Consider the following 19,623-nt stretch of genomic DNA (forward strand, 5'->3'; position numbering starts at 1 on the left):
GGTTTGTTCTGCTGCTGCTCAGCGTGGCTACAACTGCCACTGCTCTTTGCCATTTGTGCTGCACTTCTTCCGTAGATAGGTACCCCTACGTCTTGATCAATGTCTCTTCATTTTTCTATGTAGAAGCTGCAAGCCAGAGTCTGATTGTGGATGTGAATAAATCCATTATCATACCTCCTGTGGAGTTTGGAAAAAGTATGTCCCATCCGGGGTCACCACTCAGAGCCAGGCAGGAAACATCATGGAAGATGTCGAACCTATTTGACGGAGAAATCACTTTGCTTCCAGGAATGTTGAGCACTGCTTTTGCACATCCCTGGTGAATTCCGGGAAAATCATTACTTTATTGTTCTCCACTCTGATATCCCCTCGCTGCCTGGCTTGACTCAGGATGTGGTCCCAATCTTTATAGTGCAATGGTTTGGTGATCACTGGTCTCGGGGCACTCCAGGTAATGGGGGCCTCGCTGGTACTCTATTCTCCCTCTCCAGGGCATAAAAAGGGAAAAGACCCTCTGGTGCTACTACCTCTCGCAGCCGTCGCTCAAGGTAGTCGAACATGTTATTCCCCTCTCCTCTTTCTGGCACCCCTATCACTCGCACGTTGTCATGTTGTGACATGCGTTCTGCATCCTCCACCCTGAGTTCCAGTGTAGGAACTTTGGACTCCAGCTCCGCTAGATGCTTTTTCATGGTCAGCAGATCTGGGGGAGTTCCGCCAATTACCTCTCTGCTGTTGTGACTAGCTCCACCAGTCGGCGATGGTCATCTTTCATGATGCCATGTCTGCCATTAAGGTCTCTATCTTTGACTCCAGAACCTCTCTAGTTGTGGTTATAGCCTGGAAAATGTCCTGGAGAATAGGGCCTCCTGGTGGACCTAACTTCAGGGTCAGGGCGCACTACTCTTGCGTTTGGTCATTAACATCTCTGCTGGCATGCACCCCATGTACAGGTCCTTCTTGCGAGTCACCTTCCCCATGGTGGTGTTCCGGCAGCACAGGTTCAGAGGCATGTCCTTCGCTTAAGAGAGTATGAAAAACATGCTGGTCCCAGGGGTCAGCCTCTCAGAACTCCGGCAAAGGAGCACCTAGTCGCGCAATTGGTGCCGGTTAGAGCAGGTTCAGCACTCCCCAATGGAGTTTATCCCAGCATTCATTTCAAATCATAAAGTTGGGACCAGTAGGGTGTGTCCACTGGTAGCAGGCCTCCCAAGGACTGCGTAGGCCACTCAGAAGAACAATGAGACACTACACTATAGCAATGCCCAGTTGGCAGAGCATCGCAAGTCCTTCATCAATGCAAGGGGCTCCTAAATATTATCCACTTTAGGGAAGGGGCCACAGGGATGAGCACTTTTGAGGGAGTAGTCATTTCCAACACATTCAGGCACTGTAATGTACAGAGTCCCATTTGAATGGGTTGCCAGCCCTAGAGTAGTCGATTAGATTTGCCAAGTATTTTAGGTGTATAATGGTATAAGAGAGTATCCCTAATTGTGTGGTGCTTATAAGTTCTCTCTCAGGATCTGTCTCTTATGGCATAGAAGGCCCATATGAAGGCCGTTGGGCAGGCAGAGGGCAGTTCACTTCCCTTTACTCATTAGACTACAATCTCAATGTGGCTTTAGGATGAACTTAGTGTTGTTGCCCCCCAGCAGCCCACTTCTTTATTTGAGCCACTGCAGGCCCCACATAAATGGGAAAGGGCAATTTCAATGTGGTGGGGAGCTGCCCAGGGTTCTGCCGACTAGGGCACACTCCCAGAAAGTCATCATGCTCATGGTTGGATCGGGGAGGTGGTGGCTCGGGTCTCCACTATCATATTACTTGTCTCCTGTGTGTGGGAGGCTCAATACCGCCCGTGCACTTCCCCCTGACCCTGATGTAGAGGAGCCATTACTGCTGTGCCAATCCAGGCTGCTCCCTTTATGATGCTCTTTCCCACCATCCTGTGGGGGGGGCAGCCTGGGCCAAATTAGCAATGTCACTGACCTCTCTTTCGGGTTTTGTTGTCTTATCAGTCATTTTGCTCCAGAGGCAGGGTAGTTCGGCCACACAGAGGGGCATGGTCCGACAGCTCCACACCAGATCCCGGACACTGCAGGCCCAAGTGCCAGGTTGCCGCAGTCCTCCAAGCCACCATACAGACATCCACGCTCGCACATTCAGGGCCACTTGGGTGCTGTGGCCCTTCTGGGATCGCAGTCACGTTCTTTGGTCCCCAGGTGCCCTGCCCAGCAGATAGAACAGACCTCGGGGGGTCTCAACTCCAGCCTCCACTCAGCAGTCAGTCTCGGCCCACATCCACCAATTTGAGGGCCGCACACAAGATCAGGTATAGAAAGTCTGTGTGGGGCACAGGGAACCTCCTGTGGCTTAGCACTCGATGCGGAGTGTGCTGTGGGAGCTTATATCTGTCTATTGCTGCCCCCAGGCCCTCTAATTTCAACAGGATGGAATTGGATGGGGTTTCTCAGGTGAGAGCTCCGCTGTGTGCATCCTATACCATGGACACTTGGCTAGCTCCTCACAGCTGCCTTCATTACACAGGAACAGGAAAGGTATTTGTATAATCCTCTGAAGCATTTTTAAATACATCTTAATTGATTTGCATCACTACTTTTGTAACTTGTTCTTTTTAGGTGTAGGTTTAGAGAACACAGCTGTCAATCAGATCTCTTGCTTACCATTTTCATAGAGTGGGCTTTGGATATGCCCCTTCACTTTTTTCAACTAGCCTCTTTCAGTCATTGACTGGAGACTTTGTCAATCATGTCTTGGCATAGCCTAATGGAGCATTCATCTTTCAGTTAATGCTATGAGCTGTTTGGGTGTATCCTTTCACATCTGCTCTGGCATCGAACTTCATAAGTGTCAACTGTACAACTTTGACCCACTCAGTCCACTCCTTCTGGCTTTCTCCCTAAATATTATTCTAATGTGCTAACACTATATGATTTGACACAGTAAACACGGACTTACTAATTTTGCAGTTCTTGTGTGCGCGTGGCAGCATTACACCCATTTTAACTTTAGCTTCCATTGTAACATTTGGTATTTTCATTACCAAATATAATAACTTAAGTTTTCTTTAGAGCTATAGCACATTTTCCTGTTTTGTAGCTCTGTAAACAACACATTTAATGAATATCAGAAAGAGGCAATGCAGAGATATCCCTCCCGGGTTCCAAAACATGGTCCAAATTTTAGACACAGATCACTGCAATTAAGTAAAAGGAACCATTGAATGTTCTTATTTGAAACCAATAATTTAGTACAATATAAGTTAGAATTGTCTTAAAACAAGAAGCGAATGAAACAAACGCATTACTAATTTGTGGCTCTAATTGCATTCTCTTTTTTATTTACTTTTTTGCTTCAAGGGAAAAACATATTTTTGCAGGTTGTTTCTACTATTTCACTGTCTTTGGCTCTTAATTAGCTTTTGATATGGCTTGCATTTTTTTTCTTTAGTTATAGTGGGAGTGTAGCACGACACCCTGCTGTTTGTTTGTTGCTGGGAAACATCAGCTTCTATCCTAGCACATCTAAGACACTTTAAATAGCTCAAGTCATTGCTTGTTATCTTCCAATATAATTAATTAAGAAGAGAGCCATGCCACATGAACAATTAAGAAACAGAGGTTTTTCTAATTGTGGAACAGCTGTCCCTTGGGAGATAGGAGTTCTGGCCCACCTGCTCCCCATCCCTTTCCCCTAGAGCAGAGCCTGAATCTATGCTGTAAAGAGAGCCAACACCACAGCTGCTGGCTTTGGATCCTAAGTTTGTTAGTTCAAAACCTGGCACTTGACCAAGAATCATGTGAGCTTGTGCAAATCACTGAATCTCCCTTTTTTGTCTAAAAATCTTAATATGTTGAATGTTATTAAAAACATGTAAAATATAATGTACTTGTGTAATTCAACGATGCAAATACCTTTTGCTGCTTATCTTTTTGATCTTCCAAAACCCACATAATGCATGGAGCTCTGTTGCTCACCAGCTAGGTTCACGCTATATAAATACTAATTTATAGATACATGAAATACATAGATGCATGGAAAATAATTTATTCAAGAACTATGAGCACAGAGCTGTATACGTCTGGTAGCCTGGCTCCCACGGCATTTGGTACCACCACTCTTTTCTGAACGCTTTTTGGGATAAATGATTCGGACTTAAGGTTTCCAGGACCCAATCCTGGGTAGATCTTGTTCGGACTTGGCTTGGTTAAAACCAGCTAAGGACTTCCTTTATTAATACAACTTTTCTTGAACAATCTCTCACGTCCATAGAATTCAGAGAGCCATTATACCTTAAGTATTATTTAACCCTGGGCGTAGTGGACGTAGTGGGCGTAGTGGGGCTACGTGGAGCATCGCGTAGTGTGGCCAAATCTACGCACACTCGCGCGCTCCGCGTAGCCCCACTACGCGCCGCCCGCCTCCCACCCGCGCTCCTTTTAAAATAAGTTAAACTATGATAAAAAATAAGATAAAATGCCTTACCAGCAGCGTGGCGTCCCGGGGCTCCCTCTTCCGCGTTGACGGCAACTTCTTTTCACAAATGCACATGCACGGATGCCCGCGCATGCGCATTTCTCACGACCAAGATGTAGCTCCTGCCTCTCAAGAGGAAGATGAACGTAAGCCAAATGAATAATATCCTGAGCAAAGAGAGTTCATAATAATTAGAAAGAGTCTACACAGTTTTTCTTCACAGAAGTCTTCTTTGATCTTTGTTTATTTCAAGCTTTGCTCACAAGTAGTTACTTCTGGCCACCAGCATACCGGTACATAACTAATGGCTCCGGTCAACCGCAAAAGAACTCCTTGCCAACACGTGTTTAGTCTCTGTGGAAATATCCACTGACTTCTTCAGGGCTCGAATTAAACACATAATCCCACATTATAACCAATATGGCCACAGCATGTTACGGGGTGATTAGCGACACGTTGTCAGGTTCACCGGAACTACCCTACCCAGCAGCCTGTGCGGCACAGTGCTCACGCGCTGACGTCACTTCCGACGCTCTGCGTCGTGTTCCGGCTTTACGCGCCGTGAAAAGAAGAACGGAAGAACCATGGCGCTGTCGGATATTCCTACTTTGGTTCCAGTCTTGCGGTTATTCGGAGGGTCAGTCGGAAGGAGGAGGAGGTCGGGTAAGGGTGCCGCTGCACCAGTCAAGTCTCTGGTATATTTAGAGTGTGGAGGCATTGGGTTCGGGGAAGCCGCTACGCTACAAACTGCATCGTGGGCGTACCGCTTCCCAGGGTATTTGTGTTGGGACAGGTGATACGAGAACGGTGTCAAACATTGGGGTGCCCCTCAAACCTGGAGAACGCAGAAGTGCGTGTGAGAGCGAGAACATCGCCGTGAGGTAACGGCACTGTTCATTTTGAGAGAGAAGAGAGAGTGACTAAACTCGCCGTGAGGTGAACGGCTCTACGGTTGAATGAGAGAGAGAGAGCGTGAGTAACCCAGTGAAGTACGGGGAGCACTGAGGGCCGAAGCCGGGTTGAGAACCGGCATCTGTAGTGCACAGAATCTATTTTGCCGAAACCGTGTTGAGAAACGGTGGAGTTCAAATCATATGGAGCTATGAATATCAATCCCTGTTGTTTCTGGTGCTGTTATAACGCTTACCTTGTTCACTGTGTAACAAAACTATAAGCTCCATACAAACCCCTGATACAAGACATTCACAGAGATTGGAATAGCATATGCCTTTTTGAATTAAGTTCTAAATTCTTTTCTTTACAGGTAACGAAAGCTTTTCACAGGGTACATTCCCATGCCTTATGTAGTTATGTAGAAAGGAAGTATAGATAAAGTTAATGGTCTATGTTTATGTTTTACAGGTGTCCCTCCCCGCTGTTCCCATCCTTTCCTTCCCTCACTTGATCCGATCTATCTCTTGCGCTATAATAGCAATCAGAGAGGAAACGATCAAGAGGTGGAACCCTTTGTGCAACGAACCAACTCCGAGGTGGTCATCGGACTCTACTTGAAGCTATCGGAGCTGACAGAATATCCGACCTTTCTTTACACTGTTACCTCCCAGTTGGTTCGGGGCACAATGGCCACCCTAGATGAGATTTTAGCGGCATTACAATTAGTGCAGACCGAGGTAGCAGCCTCCCGAGCAGAAACAGCGGTGTTGCAGGACCGCGTAGACCGGATACAGCGTAATCCTTTTGATGCAGTGGGAAGCAGAACAGTTAGTGGAGGTAGTTGGGCAGGGGGAGCTACCACAACACCGTCCACTCCATTTACGGTGGAAATACCCACCCCAATTCCCTTAGCCGCTCCAGAACGGTTCCATGGGGACGAGAAGAAAGTGCAAGTATTTATGACACAAGTCATGCTCCATTTCACGTGTCGCCCCAAGGTATTCAGTACAAATCAGGCTAGAGTGGCCTTTTTAATCTCATATTTGGCAGGAGATGCAGCGCAATGGGCGGTCCCCTTGGTACGGAAGGATGATCCCTTATTATATGATTGGGATGGGTTTCGGGAGGAGTTTGAAGGTGTTTTTGACCATAGGGCTCAGACCTATTCTGTGGATAGAGAGTTGTTGGAGTTAAAGCAAGGGAATCGTGAATTATTGGTATATGTCAATGCGTTTCAGCGATTAGTAGCAGAGACGAATTGGCCTGAAGAAAAGCAAGCAGCGGTCTTTCACCACGGGTTGCGGGATGAGTTGAAGGATGTGATTGCTCAAATCGATCCACAACCGAGGTCCTGTGTAGACCTCATTAATTTAGCGAGACGTTTAGATAACCGTCTCATGGATAGAAAGGGAGACAGAAGAAAATACGATCGTCCTTTTGTGAGGACTGAAAGACCACGTTCACAGGGAGCTATGTCCGGCCCAGCGGTGGAACCTATGGAAATAGGCACCGTGAGAGCGGCCCTTACACAGGAAGAAAGGGAAACAAGGAGGAAGCAAGGCTTATGCATGTATTGTGGGAAGAAAGGGCATTACGTAAGAGAATGCATGGCTAAACCCAAGGTTAAGGAGAGCGGATTTTTACGGGCTCCTCCATTGACAGTAACTAAGACGGAAAACTAGCAGGCCCTGGGATTGGGGGAGGAAATTCCATGGGCCAATATGAAATACCTTCAGTGATAGGACAGAAAAAACATTTTTTTGTCAAAATTCAGATACATGTCAAAGGGAAACCAGTTGAAGCAACTGCCCTTTTGGATTCAGGCGCGACAGGTATCTTTATGGATGACGAAGTAGTACAGGAGTTGGGCATCTCTAGAGTAGCTAAGAAACAGTTGGAAACTGTGCTAACGGTGGATGGTAGGAATCTAGCTTCCGGACCCATAGGATTCTGTACCCCTTCCCTGAAGGTTGGATGTGGGGAACGACATAGTGAATGGTTGACATTTAATATCATCAAGACTCCTATGTATGGGGTAATTTTGGGGTTACCGTGGTTAACCAAACATAACCCCACCATAAATTGGATAAATCACAGTTTAGTTTTCGCATCCCCGTTTTGTAAGCAATGTTGCGGGATGGAGAAGAAGCAGACGGAAGCTCCTCCTTCACAGGGGTATACCATCGCTACGGCGGCAGAAAAGGACATCAAATTACCTGACATATATAAAGAATATATAGATGTTTTTAATGAGACGCAGGCTGATAGGCTTCCTCCCCATCGCTCTTACGACTGCCAAATAGATCTGGTTCCGGGGGCAGTGGTCCCATGCGGGAGGATCTATGCTCTCTCGGAAGGAGAAAACGAGCATTTGCGAGATTATCTCGAGAAGTACCAAGCAAATGGGTTTATTAGACCATCAAAGTCCCCAGCAGCATCGCCCCTTTTCTTCATTCCCAAGGCTAACGGCGAGTTAAGAACTTGTATAGACTTTCACGCCTTGAATAAAGTAACAATAAAAAATAGTTACCCGCTTCCTTTGATCTCCGTCCTGTTGGACCAAGTGAAAAAGGCAGTAATCTATACCAAACTGGATTTAAGGGGCGCTTACCACCTTGTCCGCATGAGACAGGGTGATGAGTGGAAAACGGCTTTTCGCACTCGATATGGGTTATTCGAGTATCGAGTGATGCCGTTTGGGCTGTGCAATGCACCTGCAGCATTCCAATTCTTTCTAAACGAAGTCTTGCGAGAATATTTGGATCGGTTTGCAATTGTCTACATAGATGACATCCTCATCTATTCAGACAACGACCAGGATCACCCAAAACATGTAGGGAAAGTGTTAGAGGCCTTGAGAACCAATAATTTGTACTGTAAACTCAGTAAATGTGAGTTCCATGCAGATCAGGTTGAGTTTCTGGGGGTAATGTTGTCAGCTCGGGGACAAACCATGGCGGAAAGAAAGGTTTCGGCAGTACAGAAGTGGCCAACCCCTACGAATGTAAAGGACGTGCAATCCTTTTTAGGATTTGCCAACTTTTATAGGCGGTTCATTTCTCAATTCTCAAATATAGTAGCCCCCATAACACAACTCCTCCGAAAAAAGGTTAAATTCAGTTGGACTCCAGAGGCACAACAGGCGTTCACTCAACTCAGAGAAGCGTTTACCACTGCGCCTGTGCTAGCCCACCCTGATCCTGACAGACCATACCTGGTAGAGGCCGAAGCCTCCGAAATTGCAATTGGTGCGGTACTATCCCAAAGGGATCCTCAGAATGGGCTGCTACACCCCATAGCTTACATGTCTAGAAAACTCAGTGGACCGGAGATTAACTACACAATCGCAGAAAAGGAGCTACTCGCTATACGAGACGCTTTCAAGGAGTGGAGACACTATTTAATGGGGGCCAAACACATGACCACTGTATATTCCGATCATCGGAATCTACAGTATATGACTTCAGCTCGCCTCCTCTCACCCAGACAACTAAGGTGGATGCTATTTTTTGAAGAATTTCGTTTCGTGCTCACATACAGACCTGGAAGTGCAAACAAAAAGGCAGATGCCCTTTCACGACAGGAAAGTACACCCACAATAGCCGAACCAATTGCAAGATCCATCATACATCCTGAACAGGCAATATGTGCAGTGCAGTCCGAACAATTCCTCACTAAAGTGAAAACAGAAATGCGAAAACCTAAATGGAGAAGATGGCTGGCGGAGCATAAAGAGTGGAAGGTTCGAGAAGGCCTCCCTATGAAAGGAAAACAGTTATTCGTACCTACTCCCAGCTTACGCCAGGAAGCATTACATTGGTGTCATGCGTCACCCACAGCCGGACACAACGGAAGGGAAAAGACCCAAGACAGGCTTCTTAGACAATTCTGGTGGCCCACACTGTCCAGCGATGTACGAGAACTAGTACAAACATGTCAGGTCTGCATGCAAACGAAACCGGATCGAGGTAAACCATATGGGCTGCTACGGCCATTGCCCACCCCAGACACACCCTGGGAGCACATATCGCTGGATTTCATTGTAGGATTACCTAAGGATAACGGATGCACCACCATCCTGGTGGTGATCGATAGTTTGACTAAGATGGGACACTTTATTGCGTGTGCGAGTCTTCCTACTTCCGGACAAGTAGCCAAACTATTACTGACTCATGTAGTACGTCTACACGGCCTTCCCAAGACTATCATAACAGATAGAGGCACCCAATTCACGTCTCAGTTCTGGAGAGTATGGTGTTCTGCCTTGCAAATTACGTCTAACATGTCAACTAGTTTCCACCCACAAACAGATGGACAGACGGAGAGGTTAAATCAAACATTGAAACAATATTTGAAAGCCTACGTCCAAAGCACTACCGAAAGGTGGGTAGAGTGGTTATGGCTAGCAGAAATAGCCTACAATAGCGCTCAACACAGTACCACAAAATTAGCACCGTTTTTTGTTACTTATGGATTTCATCCCCGGTTCCTCCCATTCCTTCTGCCCAAGAACACAAGTAAGGTACCAGAAGTGCAAACTAGGATCCACAGAATCCAAGGCATCTTGAGGAACGCCCAAAGAAATATCCAGGCAGCAAAGATCAAGTATAAGGCACAAGCCGATAAACATAGGAGGCCCGAACCTTTGTATAAGAGCGGAGATGTAGTATGGTTATCCACCAAGAATATCCGCTTCCGACGCTATAGCATCTTCAACCCTCGGTACATTGGTCCTTACAAAATACTCAAGATCATCAACCCGGTAGCGGTCAGACTAGCGTTACCAAATCACATGCGGATTCATCCGGTCTTCCATGTGTCTTTGTTAAAACCAGCCCACACTCCTGCACTCAAACACCCAAAGCCAATGCTCATTGACAATGAACCAGAATTCGAAGTACGTGCAGTGGTGGACTCCAAGAAAAGAGGAAGGAAGATCTGGTATTTGATATCCTGGAAGGGATACGGACCTGAGGAAGATTCGTGGGAGCCTGCGGAGGATGTACATGCTCCACGTCTGATAAAAAGGTTTCACGCTCTGAATCCACTGAAACCAAGACCCTGACAACGTCCCGTTGGGAGGGATGTACTGTTACGGGGTGATTAGCGACACGTTGTCAGGTTCACCGGAACTACCCTACCCAGCAGCCTGTGCGGCGCAGTGCTCACGCGCTGACGTCACTTCCGACGCTCTGCGTCGTGTTCCGGCTTTACGCGCCGTGAAAAGAAGAACGGAAGAACCATGGCGCTGTCGGATATTCCTACTTTGGTTCCAGTCTTGCGGTTATTCGGAGGGTCAGTCGGAAGGAGGAGGAGGTCGGGTAAGGGTGCCGCTGCACCAGTCAAGTCTCTGGTATATTTAGAGTGTGGAGGCATTGGGTTCGGGGAAGCCGCTACGCTACAAACTGCATCGTGGGCGTACCGCTTCCCAGGGTATTTGTGTTGGGACAGGTGATACGAGAACGGTGTCAAACATTGGGGTGCCCCTCAAACCTGGAGAACGCAGAAGTGCGTGTGAGAGCGAGAACATCGCCGTGAGGTAACGGCACTGTTCATTTTGAGAGAGAAGAGAGAGTGACTAAACTCGCCGTGAGGTGAACGGCTCTACGGTTGAATGAGAGAGAGAGAGCGTGAGTAACCCAGTGAAGTACGGGGAGCACTGAGGGCCGAAGCCGGGTTGAGAACCGGCATCTGTAGTGCACAGAATCTATTTTGCCGAAACCGTGTTGAGAAACGGTGGAGTTCAAATCATATGGAGCTATGAATATCAATCCCTGTTGTTTCTGGTGCTGTTATAACGCTTACCTTGTTCACTGTGTAACAAAACTATAAGCTCCATACAAACCCCTGATACAAGACATTCACAGAGATTGGAATAGCATATGTCTTTTTGAATTAAGTTCTTAATTCTTTTCTTTACAGGTAACGAAAGCTTTTCACAGGGTACATTCCCATGCCTTATGTAGTTATGTAGAAAGGAAGTATAGATAAAGTTAATGGTCTATGTTTATGTTTTACAGGTCTCCCTCCCCGCTGTTCCCATCCTTTCCTTCCCTCACTTGATCCGATCTATCTCTTGCGCTATAATAGCAATCAGAGAGGAAACGATCAAGAGGTGGAACCCTTTGTGCAACGAACCAACTCCGAGGTGGTCATCGGACTCTACTTGAAGCTATCGGAGCTGACACAGCAACAGTCATCGCTATAGTTACAGAGAGAGCGGGAGCAAATAGCAGAGGGCCACATTTGTCTTATATACATTGTGCGACAGAGAAAAATAGAGTCACAGATCAGAAAAGATCAACTAGAGACACCACCTGAAAAAATCACAGAGAGGAATTTCATAAGAAGATAACCTGTAGGTGACCGGAATAACAGAGAAATTGCTCACTATCAGGAGAAAAAATTGACCCAACCGACCCGTGAACACAACCAATGAACTATGTAGAATTATCACACTCCCAACCAACTCACGAAATCTTGTATATAGTCTGGCAAAACAAGAATAAGCTTGGGTGCTTATGTTCAATACTTAATATCTTAAGAGAACATCCAGGCGAAATCCTCCAATGTAATGCATATAACCATAAGTTCTAAGACTCTGTAATAACCATAAGTCTATGGATTTATTTTATTTTATTTTATTTAGAAAGTTTTATAAAGCGTGAACATGAGCCTAGCGGGTATCAGAATGCTGTACATATGGCAAAGGCATGCATAAACTTCATACAATAGAAGTCAGTTAAGTGAAATCTCACGGAGTACCCAGTCAAGATTAGGGACCTGGTAATGGGCCACATTAGAGCCATTTCTCCTAAGGCGTAAAATCTTTTCTGTGACAAAACACGTAAAAGTGCACTCGACGTCGAAGACATGAATAGAAATGTATACACTAGAAGTCCGTAGAGTGACAAGTGACAACACAAGGAGTACACAGTCAAGATCAGGGACCTGGTAGTGGGCCACACTAGATCAATTTCTCCTAGGGTGTAAAATAAAACCTGTAACATCTAGCAAAACAGACAAAAGAGAATTTGCCTCAACATAGTACAATAATTAACAACCCTGATGGATGAGGGCCCTCGGGAAAGATAACCATTAACAACCAAACCTAAAAATAAATGGAGAACAATAAGTTGGGAGATATGTCTGTCAGCAAGGGGACATGTAAAAAGAACACAATGATGCCGTTAATGGGCACTAAGGTAAAGCGATTTGACCTGTTTTTTTAAATAGGCAGTGGCGGGATTGGAATTTCCACTCCGAAGGAAGAGCATTCCTAATTCATCACTAATTACGGCAATAGTTAATAATAAAAACAAAGATAATATGGTCTACAATTTCGTAAATCAGGCGTAATAAGTTCAGAGCCTATCTTAAAGGTCATATGTCAAACTATGGGCGAGTATATTTACGAAAACAAGGCACCTAAACAAACAATTAAATAAAGGTTCCTGTGTAACTACAAAATCAGTGAACCAGAAAAAAACAGCATCCCAAGCCCAAATTAATATTATCACGAGGAGGCAACCTGTCTTGACTTACCATTACCTTGATACGGCTCCGGTCCAAAGTAGAGTGCTCCTCAAACAACGTGGCGTCTGCCAAAGACACCATCTTAGAGTGTCTTTAAATATCCATATTTTGAAAGTAGTAGCAAAAGAAGGACTGATCACGAAGTGCAACAACAGTGTAAGCTAAAGAGAAATAGGACAGACTACACAGGTCATAGGAAACCGTGAGCGCCATCCTTAAATGGCTCCGTAATGCATTTGAATACATAAATTCTAAGCCAGCAAGTTGAGTAGGTAGGTTCTAACAATTCTAAGACTATCTTTAAATGTTTATTAAAATAGAAATTGAGGAAAGTGAAGGACTGATCGTAATATATCAATGAGAAACGAGAATGCATACGTCTAAAAGGACGTCATGAGCACCATCTTTAGATGACTCCGAATTGAGTCAAAATATGTCAAAAATCATCCTGCAGGCTACGATAAATATAAGTGTCCAATAGTATAACCAAAAGTTCAATTAAAAGTCATCAAGAGTCTCCCAAATAGTAGAATGGACTAATAGGTTATAGATAGTCATAGTGGCAGCCCGGATAGGTACCAAAAGAAAAGTCCCCAAGTTGAGATACATGTAGAGGCAGGTAGGAGAACACAGAGTACAATATCACTCAATACGGTGGACCGAACAAGTCATACAATGAAGAGTCCTCTAACACATCAATATCCTAATATACAGTGATCCGATATAAAATCAAATAAAGAATCATCATGTCAGTACATCATAGGTAAGACCAAACAATAACAGTGTAAAAATAGAACAGTAAAACAAATATGAGCAGGCAAAGAAACCCAAATAGTATAGGAGTGCAAAGTACTCTCATACATCAAGTACCTAAAAAGTACTGTAATTCATTATTGATAAGACCCATTTCTATGGCCCGTAATCTTAGGATCCATTGTGCTTCACTTTGTCTGAGTTGAAGCTCTTGGTTGCCACCCCTAGCATCCAATTCCGCAGATTCAATACCATGGAATGTAAAGGTCAACTGTTTGCCTTGTGCCCCACATTCTAGGGCATGAACAACAATGGGATATCTGGTATCCAAATTCTTCAGAGCCCTAAAGTGTTCTGAGATACGATCTTTAAGACATCTGATTGTACTGCCTATATAGACCTCATCACATTTACAAATGATGGCATAAATCTCAAATTTCGTTGAGCAGTCAATGTGTGTGTCTATGAGATACTTCCTTGAGCCGTTATATTCAAATTCATGAATATCATGACTTGATAATCTGCACATGCTGCAGTTTTCACATCTGTATGAGCCTTCATTTCGTTTGTGTAACCATGTCTGCCCAAATTCCCGCAACCTGGGATAACTTGGGCTAAGAATATTATGTATAGTTTTGCCTTTGCGGTAGGTAACACGAGGATGACTCAGTAAATGTGGTTGCAATATGACATCTGATGTAAGAAGATACCAATGACGTTTAAGTATGCCATATATTTTGTATCGCCATGGGTGGTAACTTGTAATCAATATGACTGGGGGGATAATTCTACCCTCAGCTCTTGTCTTAGTCTTCAATGTTTCACTCCTGGCCAGATTAAAAGCTCTCTTTCTAGATTTAAGAATAGTACCTTTTTCATAGCTCCATGCCAGGAACCTCTGTTCTATATAAGTCGCACAGTTAACAAATTCAGCATTGTCACTACAATTTCTACGTGCTCTAAATAATTCTCCGTAAGGGATAGAGTTAATTTGAGATTTCGGGTGTGCACTGCTGGCATGCAATACAGCATTACATGATGTACTCTTTCTATACATTTTGCTGCTAATTGTCCCTTGATCTGCATACAGTTCGACATCCAAAAATACAATTTTATCTCTACTATATGTCATGGTAAATGCCATATTAAAAGAATTATGGTTCATATGTGTGACAAATTCTTGTAAGTCTTCTTCACTACCAGTCCAAATTAAGAAGCAGTCATCAATATACCTTGCATAGTAAAAAATGAAATCTTGCCATTTGGCCCCAGCTGGGCCCCAGATATGCGCCACCTCAAACCACCCCATAAAGAGGCAGGCAAAGGACGGCGCAAATCTAGAACCCATCGCAGTCTCGCATATTTGCTGATACCTTTTGCCATTGAACATAAAGACATTATATTTCAAAATCAATTGTGACATGGTGATTCACATTTCTGATTGTTCTAACAATTCTATTGGTCTTTTGTACAGGAAATGTTGTAATGCAGAAAGACCTTGTTGGTGAGTAATATTTTTATAAAGAGACATCCCATGAAATATCATTCAGAATATTCAGAATATGCTTAGTGTCTCTGATGCTAGAGGGTAAGTTAATCACATACGACTGCATGTATCAACACATTCCGAAATTCTTTCAGTAGGCCCCCCAATGGCCAAAACAATCGGTCTCCCGAGCGGGGAGGAAGCATTCTTATGTATCTTTGGTAGTACGTATAGACAGGGAAATCTCGGCCTGTCTACTAATAGGTACTTATATTCATCATCATTAAGTAGGCCCTGGGCATTCCAGTTTTTTAGTTCTCTATTGATGATTTTAGTGATTTCCAGCATAGGATTATATGTAACTTTCATGTACCAACAAGCATTATCTAGCTGTCCCAAAGTATACAGAATGAGATTTCCCTGTCTATATGCACTACCAAAGATACATATGAATGCTTCCTACCCACCTGGGAGACCGATTGTTTTCAGGCATTGGGGGGGCCTACTGAAAGAATTTCAGAATTTGTTGGGGGGGGCACTAGCGAGTGCGAGGCAAGATGGCCGCACTGTAGTGAGGCTCTGCCGGCCGGGCTAACAATCTGACAATTATCTGCGGACCCGCTGACCATCGGACCCCAACAACGACAGCATTTTGTGGCGGAATCACAGGGGAATCGCCCGGTGTGCAGCAGCGCCAGGCTACGATATAGAGGAGGCAGAATCGTAGCGTTAAAGTTTCTACTGTGACCTTGAGGGTGAAAAAGATGGCGGCGGGACAGGGCCTTAATGCACTCTGGTGAAGAGTGGGACAGAGAGTGTTCTGGGGCCACAGAAACGTTATCATAGCAGCGCAATCCTGGTATTGGGGCTGACGGGCAGGTGGACGCTCAAACCTGATTGTCATCGCCCAGTACCAGTGAGGACTGGTGCGCTGTCATGGCTGGTGCGAGGTACAGCTGCAGAGGTGGATGCGTCCCTGAGTTGGCATACGCCTGAACACTGATTACTGGGAGCCCAGGCCGAGAAGCTGTGTGCACTCGGGCACCCCGGGTGAAGAAGCAGAGTGCCTGAGCAGCAGGATGCTGTTAAAAGTGGTGTGGTGAGTGTGAATACCCTCAGGTCCCCTGATTGAATAAGTGCTGGGACTGTGAGCAGCGGGGGGTGACACACAACCGCAGATGTGCACCCTGTGGGCGGCTGATAGTACGTGTCCCCCCGGGAGCGGAGCGCATTGGACTATGTGGTAGCGCCAGGTGGTTGCCTTGCCTGGAGGACACACAAGCAGAGATCTGGCCACTTGTGGTGACTGGTATAAAAGTAGCTGATCCATTGACCAACGAGCTTGCGGGACAACGCTGGAGCCATTCTGGACTCAGGTGTTTGCTCATTGAGGTAGCCCACTGGCAGAGGTTCTTTAGTGCGCCGACAGCGTCAGGTCCATACACCTGTGCGGTCAAGTTTCGCTGGGTGGATGTGGTAAGCGTGTGCACCCTCGTCCTATGCTTCATGACTAAAGGAGTGTGGCCACGTCTGAAGAGAACAAAGTAGTTGCATGAGTGCGCCTCATCACCTGTTACAGCGCAGGTACCTCTAGTGCCAGGTGGGATAATAGTACGGCATTGGGTGATCTGATTGGGGCCTTTGAGTGAAGTGATCTTTTGCCTTGGGTGAGACTGCTCGGGGCATTTGAATGGGCTGACTAGCTGTGGGTGCCCTTTGATACACGTCTTTGCCCGAATATGCTGACGCTGCTCTGACGGCGGGTTTCCCTGACTCGACAGAAGCACTCAGAGGGGTCTACTGGTGTGTGCTACCAAACGCAGAGAAGGTGGTCCCTATCACAGGCACATTTGGGTGAAAGCGCACAGCAAGCTGTGTTACAGGTCCGGCCCTGAACCCGCATTGCAGTGAGGAGGAACGTGGGGCACTGTATGTAACAGACAAGTAATCGATCACAGTGTTTAGCACTGGGGTGGTGTCGCTGTATCCGCTCATCTGCATACCACCACGTGCAAGACAGACAAACAACAACCTAAGCTGTCGTTCAAGTCTCGTCGATTGTCCCGTCCAGCAGGCACACACTCAGACACGGATCTGGAGCAGCCTCAATCACAGTCCTCCACTCTTGAGGTCACGCTGCAAGCTATTCAACAGAGCCTACAAGCCATTAATGGCAAGAATGACAGCCTGTCCCTCAGGATGGAAAAAATAGCCGTATCGCTGGATAAACAGGGTGAGAGACTCACAACGGTAGAGTAATGAATATCAGCCATGGAAGATGAATCCCACGCTACGACGGGACAGTGCCAGGAAATGAAGAAGCTTCTGGAGGTTATCAGAGCTAAAAATGAGGACCTGGAGGCGCGTTCACGGCCATGTAATCTATAAATAATTGTTGTTCCCGAGAGTACAATACTGGTTGCCTTGAGGATTATGCTGAGGCAATGCTGAAAGAACTGTTCGGTGTTGAGAATCTTTCACAGGTGCTGATTGTGGAATTGTGCACCATTCATTGGCACCCATGCCACCTCTATGTGCCCCACTGCACCCCATAGTGGCAAAGATCTTAACCTACAGGGATCGGGACTCGGTCCTTCAGCTGGCGAGGGAAAAACAGAACATGTGTTATCAGGGCAACATGATGTCCTTTTTCCCTGACTTCACTATAGCAGTGCAGGCAGCTCGCAGGGAATACACTGAAGTGAAGATGAAACTACGCGCACTGAAAATACCATATGCAATGCTATATCCAGCTAGGCTAAAGATCACGGAGGACGGCAATGTATGGGTTTTTCAATCTCCGAGGGCAGCACAGGACTTAATCAGGCAGCTTCCATCTCAACGGAAAGCAGCGAAGAGCAATGCATCCCCTACACACTCAGCAAGATCGGACACGGATGACTAATGGGTGTGTGATACCTCGGAATGCTCCATATTAGCATCTGTGAGGTGGTAGTGCCACTTCCCCCAATGGGTGATCTCTGACTGATCGAGGGGCTCTTGTAGGAGACTTGCAGGATGCAGGGGAATCGTCTGCATTGGCAAAGGGGTTGCTCCTGAGACTGTAGGTGTTTAAGTTCTTCCTAACTGTTTGTCAATTGACTCCTGGACAACATTGCTGAGGTTTGAGTTCCACGAACATTGGGCATATGTTTGTGCTCAGGACAATGCTCTAACACAGTTGCAATGCTTTACAATGCATAGGGGGTTTGTCCCGGGGGCAGGTTTGGCACTAAAATCCACGGCATCTTGGTACTAAGTATATATTTTCTAGATGGTGCTATTCTATTGATGATTGTAATCGAAATGTTATGCAATGTTCATGGTGGGATCTGACCTCTTTACGGACTGTGGTGATAAGTAATGCAATGTGGATCTCAGGCACAATCTGAGTACCAGGGGGAGTATGTGATTGTAATCTTAACAGCTGCTTGGGATATGGTGCCCAGGATTCTGTTCAGGGAGACCGAACCAAATGGGCCATGTTTTTTTTTTACATGTATGGTGGGGTAATGGGCATTGTGTGTGGGACCTTTATTCTATCCAACGTGGCAGAATATGTGGCATGAGTAGAATGCAGTACTTTCTTTAGCACTGTGTTATATTTAGACGCTGTTGGTCCCGTCTCAGGGGTCAGGTTTACTAATGGTATAATAGATGTGAGTGGGGTCTACTACTACTGGTGGGTTGAAAGGTCTACAAGAGGTGCACACACAGATATGGGGGGGTCCATGGTGATATAACCCGGCCACACCTGCTTCGCGGGTGGGTAAAGGGTACCTGGCTATCCCCATGTGGGTATTCCCCAAGTTGTTTGCTATGTTTTTTGCAATGTTATTTGGGGTATGTCTTTGGCATGATTGAGATGCTGAAGTGGGTAGGGGGGGATGGTTTATCTGTTTTTGAATTGTGACGCAATTGGTACAGCAGGAACATATCATTCAGTGGTTCGTTGTGCGCAAAACAGTACAAGTACAACATCATCTTTACACAACATATGGGGATGAAAGAAAGTGACATTCGACTGCTAACCTGGAATGTTAGGGGACTGAATAATCCGAAAAAGATCAGACAGGTGTTTGCGTATTTTGACAAACACCAGATGCAGTTGGCTCTCTTACAGGAGACGCACCTGACATGGGTGGGGGAGGGCAGGGTAGGCGGCTAATGGGCAATGGTAAAAGCAGCTGTTTCATATTCCAGCTATGCCAGAGGGGTAATGATACTGGTAAAAAAAAGGGACACCATTCAAGCTACTATCGTCGGAATCTGAACATGTAGGGCGCTTCACATTGGTGCAGGGGAACCTGGCTGGAATGGTGCTTACGATTATCAACACATATGGCCCCAATGTTGATGATCTTGACTTTTTTCAATGCCTTAAAGCCAAATTATTTCAAATGCAATCCGGCCTAGTGCTATGGGGGGGGGGGGTGACATGAATACGTACTTAG

This window comes from Triturus cristatus, chromosome 4_2, assembly GCF_964204655.1.
Source record: "Triturus cristatus chromosome 4_2, aTriCri1.1, whole genome shotgun sequence".
Taxonomy (NCBI): Eukaryota; Metazoa; Chordata; class Amphibia; order Caudata; family Salamandridae; genus Triturus; species Triturus cristatus.